Source organism: Micromys minutus (genome assembly GCF_963924665.1).
Source record: "Micromys minutus genome assembly, chromosome: 10".
Lineage (NCBI taxonomy): Eukaryota > Metazoa > Chordata > Mammalia > Rodentia > Muridae > Micromys > Micromys minutus.
Window position 1 is genome coordinate 53,426,581 of NC_137979.1, and position 12,736 is coordinate 53,439,316.

General features: G+C 46.7%; 1 protein-coding gene and 1 pseudogene across 2 annotated transcripts in view; one reads left to right on the forward strand and one right to left on the reverse strand.

The window, feature by feature from the left end:
* Positions 1 to 1,194: 1,194 nt before the first annotated feature.
* Positions 1,195 to 2,201, reverse strand: LOC308426668 (glyceraldehyde-3-phosphate dehydrogenase-like; annotated as a pseudogene). The gene has a single exon. The product of its transcript is annotated as a glyceraldehyde-3-phosphate dehydrogenase-like (transcript).
* A 5,921-nt stretch (positions 2,202 to 8,122) lies between these two features.
* HELZ (helicase with zinc finger) overlaps positions 8,123 to 12,736 on the forward strand; it is a 125,284-nt gene continuing 120,670 nt past the window's right edge. Inside the window, exons 1-2 of the mRNA XM_080924534.1 lie at positions 8,123 to 8,149; positions 9,450 to 9,505. The gene's annotated coding sequence lies outside the window, so the exon portion shown is untranslated. The remainder of the gene's footprint in view (positions 8,150 to 9,449; positions 9,506 to 12,736) is intronic.

Below are 12,736 nucleotides of genomic sequence, written 5' to 3' on the forward strand. Positions count from 1 at the left end.
TGGTCATAGTGTTTGACCACCAGAGAGCAAATGAGGACCCGAATATTTTCTATTTACCCTTTTAAAATTCTTATTTTCTTTTTAAATTTATTTATTTCATATATGTGAATAAACTGTCACTGTCTTCAGACACACCAGAATCGGGCATCAGATCCCATTACAGATGGTTGTGAGCCACCATGTGGTTGCTGGGATTTGAACTCAGAACCTCTGGAAGAGTAGTTCGTGCTCTTAACCACTGAGCCATCTCTCCAGCCCAAAATTCTTATTTTCTGGTGGAGTTGCATCATTGTCTGAGAATGTACGCGATCTGAATCATATGGAATTTGTTGGGACTTGTTCTTCTATCTGTAGCATTTCAAAGACATTCCTTGTGTATTTGTGAAGAACTGTCATGAGCTGCAGTGGTGGGTACCCTGTCCTATATATGTCCAGTTGGCTAAATCATGCTTGTCTATACATGCACACTTCTTTCTTACTAATTTTGTTCTAACAGTTAGGGGTAAAGATAACTTCTACCCTAGCTGCAGATTTTTCACTGTCTTCTTGAAGTTCCATCCTTTTTTGTTGTATTTGAGGCTCTCTGTATCAGTACAAGGAAACTTGGAATTGGTCTATGTTGCTTGAGTATTTCATCATTCTTATGGTTTCTGAATTCTTTTTAGGGAGGCTGGGTCTCCTGTTTCCCAGGCTGGCCTTGAACTCCTGATTCTCCTGCCTTCACCAACTTGCTGTGAATCCTCCAAAAGCTCACAACTGAGCCCTGAGCCACATCTTAACCCCCAGCCTGTTGTCCATCCTCTTTCCTTCCTTCCTTCCTTCCTTCCTTCCTTCCTTCCTTCCTTCCCTCCCTCCCTCCCTCCCTCCCTCCCTCCTTCCTTCCTTCCTTCCTTCCTTCGCTCCTTCCTTCCTTCCTTCCTTCCTTCGCTCCTTCCTTCCTTCCTTCCTTCCTTCCTCCCTTCCTTTCTCTCTTTACTTTATTTTATTATTTTTATTTTTGGGTGCAGCAGAACTTTATTGTTGGTATTCAAGAGAGTAGGGAGGGCTCCCTAGGCCCCTATTATTATGGGGTCTGGGATGGAAATCATGAGGGAGATGCTCAGTGTTGGGGGCCAAGTTGGGATGGGACTCCTCAGCAACTGAGGGCCTCTGTTGCTCTCAGTGTCCTTGGTTGGGGGGGTGGTCCAGGGTTTCTTACTCCTTAGAGGCCATGTAGGTCATGAGGTCCACCACCCTGTTGCTATAGCCGTATTCATTGTCATACCAGGAAATGAGCTTCACAAAGTTGTCATTGAGAGCAATGCCAGCTCCAGCATCAAAAGTGGAAGAGTGGGAGTTGCTGTTGAAGTCACAGGAGACAACCTGGTCCTCAGTGTAGCCCAGGATGCCCTTTAGTGGGCCCTCAGCTGCCTGCTTCACCACCTTCTTGATGTCATCATACTTGGCAGGCTTCTCCAGGCGGCATGTCAGATCCATAACAGATACATTGGGGGTAGGAACAAGGAAAGCCATGCCAGTGAGTTTCCCATTCAGCTCTGGGATGACCTTGCCCACAGCCTTGGCAGCACCAGTGGATGCAGGGATGATGTTCTGGGCTGCCCCACGGCCATCACGCCACAGCTTTCCAGAGGGGCCATCCACAGTCTTCTGAGTGGCAGTGATGGCATGAACTGTGGTCATGAGTACTTCCACGATGCCAAAGTTGTCATGGATGACCTTAGCCAGGGGGGGTAAACAGTTGGTGGTACAGGATGCATTGCTGATAATCTTGAGGGAGTTGTCATATTTCTCATGGTTCACACCCATCACAAACATGGGGGACATTGGCCAAAGGGGCAGAGATGATGACCCTTTTGGCCCCACCCTTCAAGTGGGCCCCGGCCTTCTCCATGGTGGTGAAGACACCAGTAGATTCCACAACATACTAAGCACCAGCATCAGCCCATTTGATGTTAGTGGGATCTCATTCCTGGAAGATGGTAATGGGCTTCCCATTGATGAAGCTTCCCATTCTCAGCCTTGACCGTACCATTGAATTTGCCATGGGTAGAGTCATACTGGAACATGTAGACCATGTAGTTGAGGTCAATGAAGGGGTCGTTGATGGCAACAATCTCTACTTTGCTAGGTCCTGAGCAGAAGGCAGCCCTGGTAACCAGGCGCCCATTACAGCCAAATCCGTTCACGCTGTCCTTCACCATCTTGTCTAAGGGACGAGGGTGGCACTGCATGAGAAGATGTGGCTGTCTGTAGAACAGGGAGGAGCAGAGAGCCTTTATTTTATTTTTTAAAGATAGGGTCTCTTAACATAGGCTATCCTGGAACTCACTATGTAGATCAGGCTGACCTTGAAGTCTACCTGCCTCTGTCTCTAGAGTGCTGGGATTAAAGGTACATTCCATCATGATGGGTTGCTTTTCTTTGCTCGAGTGCGTGCGTGCGTGTGTGTGTGTGTGTGTGTGTGTGTGTGTGTGTGTGTGAAACAGGTAAAGCCTTCTCTCTGTGAAGCCTTGGCTGTCCTGGAACTCTCTCTGTAGACCAATCTGCCTCTGCTCCCCGAATACTGGGATTAAAGGTGTGTGCCACTGCTGCCTGGGTAAGCTGCTATTTTTAAGCTTATTTTTTTTCCCATTATTTAGAGAATACTTTCTTAGTTTCTGGAATCAAGCCCACATAAGTATGACTTTACATATTCAATATAGTGTTCTTCCTCTACAAACGAGAAAAATTAACTTTTACCCATGTGGCTGCTCATGTTTGCACAATACCAACTCAACATGGTAAGCTTTTTTTTCCCCCTAAGTAGACAACAGAGGTTTCTAAACATTCAAATTATATACACACATGTGTGTGTATCTACATAGTGTGCACGTATTAGAAGAATATTACGCATCAATTGCAACAGCAGGTCTTTATTTTTTAATTGAATTTTACTTTGTGTTTATGATGTGTATGTGTAGGAAGAGCACATCATGACATTCATGAAGATCAGAGGACGTGTTTGTGAAGGTGGTGCTCTCCTTCCATCTTTACAGGGGTCCTGGGGAAAACGTCAATGGTTAGGCAGCAGACGTTTTTTTTAACCAATAAGCCATCTTCGCCTCTGGACGGTCTCTTCTTTTTTACATACTTTGACTTTTGTCATTTTTTTGAGCTGAATATTCTTATTCAAATTGTCTTCCCATAATTAGATTGTCTATCACTCACCCTCACCTTTCTTGCTGTGATTTCCAATGTGCATTGCTTGTTTTGTCTCTAACACTCACTGCTGCTTGAACCTTATGCCCAGATAATGTGGGAGCCTTGAAACCCTTTTACTTAACTAATGGCCAACCTTTCCTCATCGGCACCCACTGTTATCAAATGCTTCAATCCCAGATATTTTATTTATTTATTCTTCTAATCATTATTATCTATTTCTTTTCCTTTTTAAGATAGGATTTGGTTATTCTGCTGAGACTGACTTCAAACTCCTAGATGCAAGAGAATTTCTTGTCTTACCTCCCCATCATGCCTTGCCATTATTTCTTTTCCCTTCTTTTGTTGTTTGTTTGTTCGAGACTGGGTCTCACCAGGTAGCTCTGGCTGACCTGCAACTCACTGTATAGACTGTGATTCTGAACTCACAGAGATCTGACTGTCTCTGCTTCTTGGGTGCTGGTATAAGGTGCTCCACCATGTCTGCCTTCTTTATTTCTTCATACCCGTCCAGTCTCCACCATTCCTACTGGGCATTATCTAAGTTTCTGGGGGATCTGAGCCCCATTCTTCATGCTTGCTTTAACTGTTGAGCCATCTCAGTCTCTATTTGCAGCATTTTTCTAGAAACCACTTTCGGGCTATAGTGAGGATCTCTTCCACTGCAGGTGTAAGCAAATGCCTAGTATGTTAGGTGAAAAGGCCTTGTTCAACAAAACAGGGTAAGAAATATGGCTTATATTTTCTGGCATCAATGGGAGGAGAGGCCTTTGGTCTAGTGAAGGCTTGTTTTTCCAGTGTAAGGAACCCCAAGGTGCTGCTGAGGTGAGAGAGGGTGTTTGGGAGAGGAGTACTTTCATGGAGGCAATGGGAGTGGGAGGGGGAATAGGATTGGGGAAAGGGGATAACATCCAAAATGTGAATACAGAAAATATCCAATAATAAAAAGAAAGAAATGTGGTTTATGTGTAAGAATCCTGAAAATTAAAATAGGACAGGGACAGCGGGCACTCCTTAGAGTTGTTATAGCAAAATGAGAATGACTGTCAGAAGTGAGTGGAGAATCCAAAATACTGGGAACAAAGCCGTGAGCCATGTAGATTTTCAAAACGAGGCTGAAGAGCTGGTTGTGATGGTGAAGTCTCACCGCGCTCGAGTGTGTGTGTGTGTGTGTGTGTGTGTGTGTGTGTGTGTGTGTGTGTGAGGAGTGAGGCAGGAAGATTGAGAGTTCTAGGCCAGCCTGACAAAAACACAAAGAGGGCTGGCAAGATGGCTCAGTGAGTAAAGATGCCTGTTGCTAAGCTTGGTGACCTGAAATGGATCCCGAGGACCCACCTTGTAGGATAGGACTGCCTCTCACAAGATGACAGTGTGTAAGAACATATGCTGTGCAAACATGGAGACCTGAGTTCACATCACCAGCACGCACACAGAAAAAGCTGGGAAAAGAGGGGTATGCCTCTAACCCTGACACTGGACAGCAGAGACACGCAGATTCCAGAAGCTTCCTCTCTGGCCAGTTTAACTGAAACAGAGCTTTGGGGTCCCCGAGAGAGGACGACAGCCAATGCCCTTTTCTGGCCTCACCATATGTATATACAGATGTGCACACACACATATAAATCAAGTCAAAAAAAAAAAAAAAAAAAAAAAAACAAACCCAAGAAAACAAAACAAGACACAACAGAGCTGTAGTCAGGGGATCCTGGTGTACTTGGAATCTCAACACTTGGGAAGCAGAGGCAGGAGGATCAGGAGTCAGGAGTATTATTGGCTACATAGCAAGCTTCTGCCCTGCCTGTTATAAGAACATTGGGCTTGAAGCGTTTATGAGAGATACTAGGACGTTGACTGTTTATAAGATCTCGTACTCAGGAGGAAGTGGGAGAGAGACACAAAACACTTTCTGGTGTGTGAACTTTTAAAACCAGGTGACTAGATAATATACCCGAAGAAGAGAGGCCTAGAGACTGAGTCTGGCAGTCTTCAAACTAAGAAGGTGTGGCCCTGGGTGAGGAGGGAGAGGAGAAGGTGGGGAAGGAAGAGAGACTCAGGGCTGCTGGTGTCAATCAGTTTAGAAGCGTAAGAGAGCCAAGGTAATGGCAGATGAGTTATCCCTAACTGAACGTGATTAGAGCAATCTGAAAAGAGGGCCAGTCCGATTCAGGCATCAGCACTGTCTCCTTACCGCCTTACGCTGGTAAAAGTTTTCCAGCAATCATTTGCTAAGCATGTACGGGAGTGGGTCAGATGATAAAACAAATGGATAAGACTATTCCCAATAATGGTAGAATCGAGTGGCTTGTTTCATTTAAGCAGATGGCAAAGGCCCTTCTGGAGGAACGACAAGAACCTGGATGAAGAGCTGACTGGCAGATCAGGGGAAATAGTTTTCTCAGGGGAAGAACTTGGGTGTGATGTAGGGAAGAGGGAGGCCACACTGGACTCATCATGGAGGAAGGGAAGACGAGGCAATCCAATATTGGGCTTGTAGGCCTTGGCTGGGAATGTAGGCCAATCTCAATTGTGAACTGAAGTCATAAGGGGAGTCACATGGCCTGATTTGTATTTCACAAATGTGAAATACGAATGTCTGTCTGAGTTGGTCAGATAGACATCAGAGTGTACGGACCGGCCTGGAGCAGGGAGTTAGGGGGGTCTCTTAGCACAGGTAGCAGTCTGGGACAAGAGCCTGCCAGAACATATACTAGAGGCAGTGACATAAACAGAGTCTGTCTTTGGGCCAAAGTTTTTTTTTTTTTTTTTTTTTTTTTTTTTTAAAGCAAAGAAAGACTACCTACCAAAGAGGCAGCTTGGCAGGCAGAGCTGGTGAGCTTCGGTTGATTACTTACTTACAAGGAAGCTCAGATCGCCCACTTGAAGTTGCCAATCATTACATTAGTGCATCCTAGTGGCTAAAGAAATCCAGGAACCGGAGGAGGAGCAACTAGGATAATCTGGAAACAGGACGTGGGAGCCTTCCTTTACAGGGAGAGCAAAGGAACCGGTATGGGACACCTGGACCACCCTAGAGGTGTTCAGAGCTCTTGGCTCCAGTCTCCAACCCAATTGGAGCTTCTCAGAAGCTCTGAAAGGCGGTGACTCAGGGGAGGTTCCTCCCTTGAAAGCCTCTGCCTAGTCTGCTGGAATGACTCACCTGCTCCCTCCCTCAAGAGTGACCCCAGGGCCAGTCCTTTAACGAGTCTACACCTCACCCAAATCTTCAGGCTGAGACAATAGAGTGGTGGAGCTTTTGGCTCCCTAAGGGCAGAGGTTGTCAGCAGTCACCCTTGTAGCCCTGTACACCTCTGGTGGGGTCCAGAGGTGCCTTAAAAAGGCAGATCTGAGACCCTCTCTTTGCATCGAAAAGAGAGTGCTTACGTGATGCTTGTTGCCCGCAATATCTTTGAATTTACTGAGCCACTTAACAGCATTTTTGTTCGCTTGGTGTGTTGGAGATTAATTAATTAATTAATTAATTAATTAATTAATTAATTACTTGGGATTAAACCCTCGCTAAAGCTAAACACAGCATCTACCCGGAAGTCTCGAAGCATTTTCTTTTGGACACAGATCTTGCTCCGGGAAGGCGAGCATCTCAAGTCCTCAAACTCAGCAGTGCTGATACTGGAGGAAGAGAACATATAGGGTGGGGGTGGGGAGTTAATGAACAGACCTACATTTCTGGCAGGACAGGGGCTGCAAGACGCTGGTACTTCAGGGAGCGAAGCGGGTGGTCACCTGAGCTAGGTGTCGCTCGTCTGAAGCAAACGGGAGGGGCGGGGAAAAGCGCGGGGCTTGTGTTGCAACCAGAAAGCAGATGCCCGCGGGATGCTCGCAAAGGTCCATTGCCGGCGTAAGGTCGCCTCCTACTTCCTGCGTCCTGGTCGCCTCCAAGCCACTCTGGACATCCCCCTCCTCTCTCTGCCCGGAGCCAGCGTGGCGCCCGCCCTCTACCTTGTCCCGCCGCCTGGGGTCGCCGCCTTGTGGGAACCGGACAGTTGGAACGCGGTAGGCACTGCTCCCCAACAAGCCGGGGGACCCCCTCCCGGCTCAGGCGCGCATCCACGCCCTACCCGGACTCTGCAGCCGGGTTCCCGGGTTACCTGCGTGGGGAAGTCACAGTTCACAATTTGGACTCTAACCCGGTTGAGTCCCACGGAGCCCAAAGCCACATTCCTAGGGGAGGGGGTCCTCTGACCTAGAGGGTCGGGAGTCACATTACCCGCCGAGAAGAGGGGACCGCGGGAGGCTGAGTAAATTGGGGGTAAAAGTTGCATTTAGCTTAACCTTCCCAGACCCTAATTGCTCATTGCGGGCGGGTTGACTCGGCGTTTCACCGAGTTCCTGGGATCCTAGGTCCCCCAGAGTGGCTTCTAAGGATACCGACACTGTCCCCGCGCGCGGGTGCGACATTCGTGGCGGATGCCCCGGGGCGGGAAGCGCGAGCGTTAGCAAGGACCGGGAGCTGGTGGACCGCTCGCAGGCGTGCGCATGCATGCGCTCATGCATCCCTGCATACATCTATGCATCCGCTAGCCGGCTCGCACACCACCCGCGTCCGGGACACTCCGCGTTGATTGAATGCAGAAGCAGGGTATCTGGCTGCTAGGGCAGGATCGTGGCGGGGCAGGCAGCAGCTCGCGTAGGGAGGGGATAGGGGAGATAGAGGCAGGGGCGAAGAGAGAGAACCCCAACGGCACAGTTGGAAAACTGGGTGTTTGTGTGGGGGTGTTCCTTGAGAAGTCCCGCTGGCGCTGAAGGGGGCCGGGCGGGCCTCTGGGGCCAACTTTCCGGAGGGAGGTGCGGCCGGAGGGGGCGGCGCCGGCGGCGGGAGGCGGGAGTCGGGGGCCGAGGGGGGGGGGAGTCACTTTAAAGGCTCTTTCTTACCCATAATGCTTTGTGGGGACGTTGACAAGTGGATCCAAGATGGCGTAGAAAGTAATGACAGGTAAGTCCTGACTTCCCCGTTCTCCGCTGCTCGGGTCGCTTCAGGAGCCTCCAGAGCCATCCGGGGAGAGGCCTGGACTCTCCTCGGGTGCTCAGGGTCCGGGACAGCGCGGCCCCGGGAACAGCGTGGGGTCCCGACGGCCGGCGGCAGGGCCTGGGGAACGGGGCTCTCTCAGAGGCGAGGCCCGGACGCTGAAGCTGTTTACTGCTTCTTCCCCTCCTCAATCTCCTTTTCCCTCCGCTGGGGGGCTGAGGCGCCAGGGACGCAGGCGGTGGCCCGGGGGTCCTTGCACATGCCCTAGGTTCGGGGGGACCTGGGAGCTCGCGCGAGGCTGCTCCGGCACGGGCCGACCCGGGGTCCCCGCACACCCCGCGCCCCAGGGTCGCGACTTAGGGTGGGGAGCGGGCGCCCTCCCACGCTGCGCGCGGTACAGCCCTCCGGGTTAGCACTTGCCCCCGGGGTGGGGCGGCGACCCCAGGGAAGAGGACAGCACGAAAAGTGGGTCAGGGGGCGCCCCTCCCCAGCTGAGGGCTCTGCCCAAGATTCACTGTGGTCCCCTTCTCCCCACCCCCCTTCTGGGACATGCGTGGCCTGTGAGCACATCTACAAAAACAAATGTATTATCTCTTCCTGGAGGTGTCTTAAAAGGCCCCTTTCTTTCCTTCTCTCTCTTTTTACCCTCAAGGGCTCGGACACACAGTCCTAACTAGGAACTGTGATTTCTCTCCCTCAAAATGAGTTGAGTCTTCTGCCCCCCTGGCCTTTGCTGAGGGTCCTCTCCGACAGGGCTGGAAGCCAGAGTCTTCAGATTCCTTTTGGGTTGGGAACCTTGTAAGTTTTTTTGTTGAACTCCGAAATTGGCATCCTTTCTCCCTTGCAAAGTTACACTTTTTAGGCAAACCATTAATATAATCAAAAGTGTAACTCCAGAGATAGTGGATTCCGGGGCCTGCCTGGGGGAAGAGAGAGACACGTTATCTGGCCTAGTTCTTGATTTTGATTTTGCTCTCTCTTCACTCATATGAATAGCATACCCGCCCCCCCAATCTTTCCTCCCTTCTTTTATTTTTGAAAGCAAGACTAATCAGTGCAGAATAGATGATTATGATTAAGGTTGAGGACTGTTGCTGAAAGAAAATATTTTCAATTTAAGAAGCAAATTTTTTTTCCCTCCAAAGCTTTTTACTGTATTTTTTTTAAAACACTATGTTCTTTTACTAAAGGACTATAAAATGTTTGCTACTGGTAACAGTTCCAACTGGTGTTGCATAGTTATATTCTACTTTTCTGTTCTCCCCAGGAATTGGATGAAGTAATTGATCACTAATGAACTACAGAGCCGGTGAGATGTGCAAGGTAAGGCCAAAGTTCAAAACTATGCTCTGTTTCCCCTCTTTCTTGTAACCAACTCAAGGGTCAGTCTGAAGCTACTTTCCTGGTAGATTAGTCAGCCAACTGGGATATGGGCAAGGCTCGATTTAGGAAAGACATACCATCCTTTTTAGTGGCCCCAACTTATTCATACTGAGTGAAGCTTGTTCAGAGCCAAATATTATTTGTGGCTATCCTTCATCCTTTCAGGGAGTAATTACAGTTTGCCTCTTCACATTTCCTTGTGTGACTTTAACTGGATGCTCTGGATTTGATCTGTTTTTATGTCCATTGCTTGCTCTGTACTGAGTATAAGAAATTGGGTGAATGAAGTCTGCACACCCATAGTTTGTGGGATGCCTCTTTCCATTGGGCTAATATTTTTCAACAAGCAAACGCTTCTGTTTTTATTTTTCTTAGTTTTTTGTTTTGCGGTGCTGGTATGGATGAGACCTAATAGCCTCACACATCCTAGAAAAGTGGAGAACCACTGAGCCACATCCTCAGGCCCTTCTGTTTTCTAGAAGCTGAATAGTAAATGTCTGATAGTACTTCAGAACAAAAATAATAGTGTTAAGTTCTGTGTTGCTTAGGGTACATCACTTCTAGTCATATATGGTGTTATTTCATTTGGATTATTTTTATATTTATTCCATGTAAGTTTTTGGATTTGTGTGTGTGTGTGTGTGTGTGTGTGTGTGTGTGTGAGAGAGAGAGAGAGAGAGAGAGAGAGAGAGACAGAGACAGAGACAGAGACAGAGACAGAGGGAAAGAAATGGTATCACTATTGTAGCTTTGTCTGGCTAAATAGGCAAGGCTGGTCTTGAACTCCTGAATGCTGGGATTAAAGTTGCATCTGGTGTAATGCCTTGGATTTAAAGACTATTCGTACATTAGCGAACAGTTCATGCTATGTACCAGGGAGAGAGAAGCTTGTTATAGTTTTCAACCATTTTCTCAACTTAATGATACTTTACTGTAGTTGTTTTAGAAAAATTTAAGTAATTATGGTCAATTGGCTTATTGTAGATTTATTTACCCCCTCCCTCAACACATTTGGGCATTTAGATTTTGAAATCCTCACCAACTTTCCGTATCTAGTACATCTTTTTCAGAATAAGCTGTATGCCCCACCCAACTCCACAAGCTTAAAGCATATAGTTGTCACTTTGCCCTTAAAGGGGGTGGGAACTTGGGAAAGGGAGGTGGACAGAGTTCCAGAGTCTTCTAGCACATAGCACTTCCATTTGTGTTGAAACTCTGCAGTGTCTATTTTAATTTTAATTTTTGGCAGAGCAAATATAGAGTTTTAAATTTGTTTTCAGCATGTTGCTGAAGGCATATTCTTGTCTCAGACCTCCCAGTTTGAACTCTTCTCTTGTTTTGTTCCCTACAAATAGGTAGTTCTGTGGCTAGGAGCCACAAAACCGTTTTTTTTTTTTTTTTGTCCCAGAAACGTTCCCTTGTAGTTTAAAAGTTGAGTACTTACAGAGTAGGTAATCTTGTGGGGCTACTGTTCCTCAGCCTGAAGTGTGGGGAGACATCTTTTTTCCCTTTCCACACACGTAGACAAGTATTGTTCTCTTCAAAGTGAAGCTGCTGGTTGGCCAAGCAGCTTGCTACACGAAGTGTTCTACAATGGGGAACACCACAGTGTCGAAGGCTACCGTAGGGTAGAAGACTGTAAGACTTTTTTGGCTGTCTTTTGGCTGATAAGCTTGGGCACTATTTTTAGGTAAGGTTGTATTGTGGTGGAGTCAGTTAATAAAGTCTGACCTCTCTATTCACTCCATATTACCTTTTGCCATTCTTAGTAAGAAATTTCATCTTCAGGTAGCTTAAATGAATTCCGTCATCATTGTCTGCATTTATATTCAGACTGTTCAGTTTCCAGTGGCTTGGGGAACAATGCTAAAGGACAGGCAAAGCCATTTCTGCTTGTGGAGGGCCTTGAGAAACTCTAAAGTCTGCAGCCCATGCACTAGAGAGTTGGCTCAGTAGCTAAAAGCTCTTGCACAGGACATGGGTTCAGGTCACAGCATCTGCATGGTCACTTAGAATCATTTGTTCAAGGGGATTCAATACCCTCTTCTGACCTCTGGGCAATAGGCATGTATGTGATACACAGACATACATATACTCATACACATAAAATAAAAAGGTCCAGAAAAAACATTTTAAACTGTAGTGTTTTCATGAAAAGCTGAGACTAGCACGTAGGGATCCTCAGGGAAGTTGACTAAATCTTATAAATGCACCTGTGTTCTGTTTAGGTAGACTTGACATTAACACTGAATGCAAATCAGCCTGTAATTGTCTGTCACTCAAATCCAAATGCAGGCCCAGTGCAAGAAAGAAGAGTCTTAGGGTTGTTTATTTTCATAAACATAGGTAAACATACTTGCAAATGTAATTGGATTGCTAAGTCATATTTTGAAATGTTTTCTAGAAGAGACTGTAATGTAGAAGTGGCCACATCAGCTTACTGGTCCCTTCAAGTGTGTGGGTGTGTCAGGATGGCTTCTGGAACATGAGCTCGAAGCAGCACAACACAATGCTCTTGCCACTGCAAGGGTGGCCAAGATAAGACTTCTGTAAATCCAGAATCTGATCATCAGTATTCTTCCTTTTAAGATGACCACCTATACAGCATGAAGACTACTTGCACATATGTTGATTCATGTTGTATAATATATACATACATATATGTAAATACTTACGTTATATTCATGTCAAGTACTCGTTATGCTTTCAGTTACCTGAAAGAAATTGAAAGTTTCCAGTTTAAATTAAAAGTCTTATCAACTTGTTCACACTTGTAAACATACTGGGTTCATTTCCCTAAGATCAGGAAGTCTGGTGAGGCAGAAATTTGTCTTGCTTTTGAATAAAGAACCTGACTCATCATACATGTATATGATATATATATATATATATATATGTATGTATATGTATATGCACACACATGCATATCTAATTAAAAGTTTTATTGTGTATATGCATGTGCAGAGGTCAAAGGACAACTTTGTGGAGTTGGCTCTCTGGTTCCACTTCTCCATGGGATCCACAGACTGACCTCAGACTGTCAGGCTTGTGCAGCAAGTACTGTTACCCACTGAGCCTCTCTCCTGTCCTCCTTGTCTCTTGCACTGTCCCTGCTCTGAAGTGTGAATGACTGAGTTTATCTCCAAGCCATACTTTTGGTTTTCTTATCAC